Source organism: Bos grunniens, chromosome 19, assembly GCF_055505025.1.
Source record: "Bos grunniens cultivar Pamir isolate PY7600 chromosome 19, Bosgru_T2T1.0, whole genome shotgun sequence".
Taxonomy (NCBI): domain Eukaryota; kingdom Metazoa; phylum Chordata; class Mammalia; order Artiodactyla; family Bovidae; genus Bos; species Bos grunniens.
In genome coordinates, this window is record NC_141183.1 from 63,390,179 (window position 1) to 63,396,520 (window position 6,342).

Sequence of the window (6,342 nt, forward strand, 5' to 3'; positions counted from 1 at the left end):
CCCCAGGTATCAATCTAAAAATCTATATCTCTTATTGTCTGCATGATAGGCAAAGCAAATTTTAAAAGTTCTGAGGTCAAGATCCTATGGAAAAGCCACTTTCATTCAAGTGGCATAAAGGAAGTGGCATAATATAATATATATAATGTATAATATTATACATTATATATAATTATATTATTATATACATATAATATATATATTTTTCATATATATATATCAGTCTGATATATATATATATTTACATTTCAAAACCCTTTAGTATCTATCAGGCACATGCACCTCAGATGATTCATCTACGTACTACAGTAGGTGTTCCTTTATCATTATCTACATTTTACAGAGAAGCAAATTGAAGGTAAGAGAGGTTTACTAACTTAATTCACTCATATCACAAGTGCTTCATTCATAAAGTGTGTCAGGAGCTATTACACTGGGGTGCAGATTTCTTTCACAAATTTCAGATGCAAACTTCGAACCTAGGTCTTTAAAACTCGGACTTTCTATGAAATGAAGCACAGTCATATGGTTTGTTTAGCTCTATAGATAAGAAATTATCTGCAGTCTTAATGATTCATTTTTTATTTCAAGAAGATGGTTTAAAATTTGCTGCCACCTTATCTCATATGAAGCAAAATATCTGAGCACAGCAAATGGGTAGCATAATAGATTTTTTTTATTTGTAAAAGCAAAACCCCATTAGATTTCTTTCAGTAGTGAATACAAATGTTAATTAATGTTGGCCTTCATAAAAGCAATGTGGCTAAGGTGAAGTTTCACAAAGTGTGGGATACCTGCAATGCTCCTCTATGCATGTGGGAAATTATCAGGTTATTCCATCTTATTACATAAATCTTATCAATCAGAGCTTCTCTGACTACAATACTCCAGTGCCTGTTTGTTCTCACAAATATCAACTTATCAAGCTCAGTGATCAACTGAAGCTATTTCTTTCTTAGTTTAACTATACAGTAATGCCCAAGCAAGGTTCCAACTGCTTTGCTATGCTGTACATGGTTATCTCAAATTGATAAGAAAGATACATTTTTCCCAAAAAGTCAGCCTGGAAGATGGAATAATCAGCACCTAATCTATTAAAAAATTGCAGGTTAGAATGAAGCATTTCAACAAAATCTAGACTAGATGATACATGGTTCATTTTGTTTAGTGAGTATTAGGGAGAAGAGGAGAGTTACCTATGAATACCTAGGATTAAGTACAGCACCCTGAGTAAATGTTGCTTTTAGCCTAAGACCAAACAGAAGATTTGAAGAGGGAAACAAAGGTCAATGCATGTGTTTTAGGGGCTATAGCAAGGGCTCAATGGGGAAGTGAGAAGATTAATGAGGCACAAATGATAAATTGTCAAGAGAGATGTGGAAGGTGTAAGAATTAAAAGAGGAAATGCAAGGCAGTCTCATATTCTCAGTGGACAGAGTTTTGCTGATTTGTGAGTAAGTGTAAAACTTGTTTAGATGCTCCTTGGCACTCATCACCAATAATCTCTCCTGAGAATGAACCTGATTATTTATGATAATTAAAAAAATGAGACAGTGAGTATATGTGTCCTAAATCTTAATGACATAAATACATAAATGTGTTTGAATCTGTTGTGTAAGGATATTTTTGTTTAATATGGACCCTTAATTCAGTGAAAACATTAATATTAGGCATTAAGTGGGGGGATGAGCTTATTGAGGCAACTATGAGAAATGCTTTTTATTAGGTTTTTTACATACTTTAAATCCATCATTGTACCAACAAATTTTATTACAGATGTTTATATTTCCTTTATGAAGAAGAAAATTAGACTCATTAGAGTTAAGCAACAATATCAAGTCTTTTAGACTCAGCTTCCTCTGTACCTCACAATAACACTACTACTTGATATCATGAACTGAACATACCAAACATGGATCTGATCATTGGCCACCTTGTCACTAAGACATTATTTTCTTGTTTTTGGAGGGTGGCATTTTCTTCCCTTAACACTCTGTTGACCACATTTCCCAGGTTACATACACTTTCTTGATTCCTCTTGTGTCCCAGTAAAAAGTCATCCAATGATCTTTTTCTGCACATTTATTATCTTTTGTGGGCATCAGGAAAAGTGGGATGTAACAGGTTCAAGAAGCAAAATTGATAGGTTTGAATTTTAAAGAAAATGAATGTTGGGTAAAATAGAGGACAAACAAAACAACCTAATCATTGAGGAGATTGATACTTTGGGCAAGAGGAGAGCACCTTGATGAGCTAAACATATCCTCTTTCCACAGCCATTTTCCCATTGTTATCACATAGTGGTAATATTAATTACTGGAAAAAATGTATGAATTCATGGCTGGCCAATTAAATTTAGAAGATTTTCACTTATTTAATTTATCACAAAATACAGGTCAGTGCATACAGTGGGCCAAACAGTTATTGGAGCTGGGTATATAACACTGAACAATAGAGTCAAGAATTGTTTTTATGAGGAACTTAAATTCCAGTGGGGAATAGATGGATAATAAACAAGTGAGCAACTAAACTAAAAATATAGTTTTGTTAGTAATGAGTGGTATGAGAGACATTTTATAAGACATGGTACAGGAGAAAAGAATTGGATAGAGATTTGTGTATGTGTTTGAACCACAGCTGGAATTTCAGTTTGGCCTGAGCTTAAATAGCCATATTAAATCTCTTCCTTTTTAAAAACAAAAAGGAAAACTAAAACTAAAAAGTTTTATGCTATTTAAAAACATGCATTAGGAATGCGGACAATATGTCTCCCAATAAAAATAGTTTATGTGAGTATAAGGATTATTTACTGCTTTTATACATAACACACATAGATGGGTAATGTATCTGTGGCATTACTACTTTTGAAGGACAGATGGTCAAGGGGACAGAATGTCCAAAAACATCTCCATGTGGCAATAATGAAAAAAAAGATTGAGGAATACTGCCCTAATTCATGTCTAAATTGTTAGGTAAAAGCATGGTGTAACTAGACTGTTAGTTAAGGTAATCCAAGCACAGTTGTTGGTCTATCACCTGTGAAGATCACATCAGTAAAACTGAGAGATGCTTTCTTCTCAGGAGTCTTCCCAGACTGTGTGGTCAGCTATGTTACTGAGCCAGTTGTAATCTATGAAGGGTGTTGCAAACTGATATTTACTACAACTGAAGTTAGGAAAAGAATTAATGCTATAACTCTAAGCATTTCTAAATTGAAAGCATGTCACTTAATAATGCTAATCATCATGCATTGAGAGATAATTTAGTTCTTCTATTTCTAGCTCAGGAATATTTTCAAATCAGTTATAATGGCAACAGTCTTGAAGCTTGATATGACATTTTTGTAATAATAGTCTTGAAAGAGTAGTATTCACAAGATGAGGTGATAGAAGAATTTAGTCCTGGTACTAGCTAGTTGGCCAAGAAGTTCTAGTGACATTTCTTCATCTGTATTATCACACAGTGAAGCATCACATGGCCATTCTTCTAGGCAAGAAAACAGTTTATTTGTTGAACAAATGACTGAATGGCTAATACCACAATTTGGGTTTCTGTCTGTGGAGAGTAAGCTTGACAAGATTCCAGTGAAGCTCTGCCCCTGGAAAAAGTGGATCATTGTAGGGGTGGATGGAAATTCACTGGTATAGTGATTAGTGCCTCAGTCAGTAGAGACATGGCCTCAAAGGGATGCAGTTGAAATGATGCCAGTCTACATGTTTTGAAATCCTGTGCCATTTGAAAATGGCACTCTGTACTCTTTCAGCCCAGGTCTATTGCCCAAAAGAGAACATTTCAATAACGATGTGTTTCATAAGGTGTGGAGTGCAAACTATTTACAAATAAGACTCAAATATAGGTAAGTGACAGGCATAGTTCCAACATTTTGTAAACAGCTTACTTGACAGTCTTTTTGAAAACCTTTTCTATTGAGATAAATTTGAATTTCTTGGCTACCCAAAGGTTTGTATCCTACATAAATGCTTAGACATTCAGAATATCTGTGTAAATACATATAATTTTAAATCCTTAGAAACTCTGACCCTATCAAAATAAATCCCTATTGTTTTGGTCTTAATGTGATCCTAATTTACTTGGCTAATGCTTGGATTTGCAAAGCTGAAACTCTAATGTATCATGATTTCCAGCTTTTTCGTAGAGTGAAGTTATCATCAGTACATGCTGGATGGAGCCATACTTTAGGTTACCTGACATAATCCTAAAATTTTTACTTGAACAATCTCTGCCATTTACATATAGGAACCATCAGGTAACTGGGTTTTAGAGGTCACGGAGGGAAATAAGACTGTTTGAGGTGATTTTTTAATAATTTATTTGAGTATTAAACATCATCTTATTAATTTAAACAGATATTTTGATATCATTGAGATAATTGAATCATTTATATACAGGGACAGTTATATTTGAAATGTGTCAGTAATTCACCTATAGTTTGTCTGTATAAACAAATTACAGCTTCAGAACGAAGACTCCAGAGTCATTAACAATTTTTAGCTTTGTTTACTTTAACATATTTTGGCAAATTACCAAAACATAAGTATCTACATTTTGGTCTCTATTCAGATTATGAGATAAAAGAATAAATGAGTGTGTTTAAGTTTCAAAGACACATCTTAGGAAAAGGAGGTACAGGAGTGTCTAATATGTATAAGGAGCGTTTTAAAAATAACTTTTATTTCCCTTTTTTATACAGTTTTCTCTGTGTGTTTATGTACTATATATATTTCTGCTTTCCTGTTCTACTAATTTCCTTTAACATTACTTCTATACTACTAATCATCTTTGAGAAAGAATTTATGTGGTGATTTTCTATTTTGATAAGTTAATGATTCTAATTATTTAATGAAAGCAATGAGTTTGATTATACACACATACACACACAGAATCTCTCTCTCTCTCTCTCTCTCTCTCTCTCTATCTATCTATATATATATATATATATACATATATATATATATATATGCATACAAGTCCATTTGTTTCTGAGCAGCTCTGTCCACAGGGGTGGTGTTGGTGTTTGTGCTAGGGATGATGCTGATAATTTTCTCAAGGATGAGGTGATGAAACCAAGACATTTTGTTAAGGGATTGACCCCTTCTCTCTGGAAGCATTCCAAGAAAGCAATAATTTTCCTATCTACAATGGGATAGAAATTTTCAACCAGAGAAAGTGCTACAGCAGATAATTCCATCTCTACTCATCTTTCAAGGAAAGCAAATACGTTTTGAAGACTTACTGTTAGAAAAAAACTTTTTAAAGTCCTACATTAGATGTAGTCTGTTGACGATGCCTATGCTCAGGGCACAGGTCTTCTGAGGAACACAGGATGCTATTTCTCTTTAAAAATTATGACCCAGAGGCTCTCCCTAAGTATACTGCTATCACTTGCTATTATCTAGGATTTTATTGAATAAATCATTTAGCTCCATGAGAAATTCAGACATAAGAATCATATATCAGCTGTAAAGTTGTTTTCTTGGATTCAAATCTAGGCTTTATGACAACAAGCAGTATATTGTTAAGAAAATTATATTTTGCTTTATCTTAGCCATAAAATGTCTTATCATAACTAATTTGAAGATTAAATGAGAAAACATGTGTAAAGTATTAGCAAAATGTTTTGAACCTAGTAGACAGCATTTACTAAATTATTTATTATTTTCATGTATATAAATTAGGTATCTCTATATATACATTGCATTGAAGTTAATTTAACTTTATTTGGATACAAATAACACATTTATCATTTATGTTATCAATAGAATACTATGAATGAATGATTGAATGAATGAAAAATGGAATTTTTTTTTTTTGCTTTTTTGTTTGGTTTCTGTTCATGTGTGGGCTATAGCATCCTATCACATATTTGTTGATCATTTATGTTTTTTCTTTAATTGCTTATATTTTTACTCATTTTACATTTTTGTTCACTGTGTACAAATATTAATTATGTGTATATACTCTAAAATATAAATCTTTATTTGAATTATTTTACTTTTCTTAATTGATGTTGTGTTTTATTTTCCTGACTCCTTGAATAAGATGAAACTGTTAAATATATCTACTTGCAATTTCAATAAATTGATTTAGAAGATCCTTCCACCACTATAATGGACAGTCATCACTTTAATAAATGAAAAATAAAATAAGGAAAATCTTGCTTTACTTCATTATTAAAACTTTGATCAATATTCAGCTTTGTATAAGATATTAACTATGCATAGAATTTTGTTAGTTTTCAGTTGGAAAGGTAATTGTGGCACCTCATTTACATTAAAAAATGTGTCCTTTTCCCACATATACTTAAATATTTCTTCCCACTTA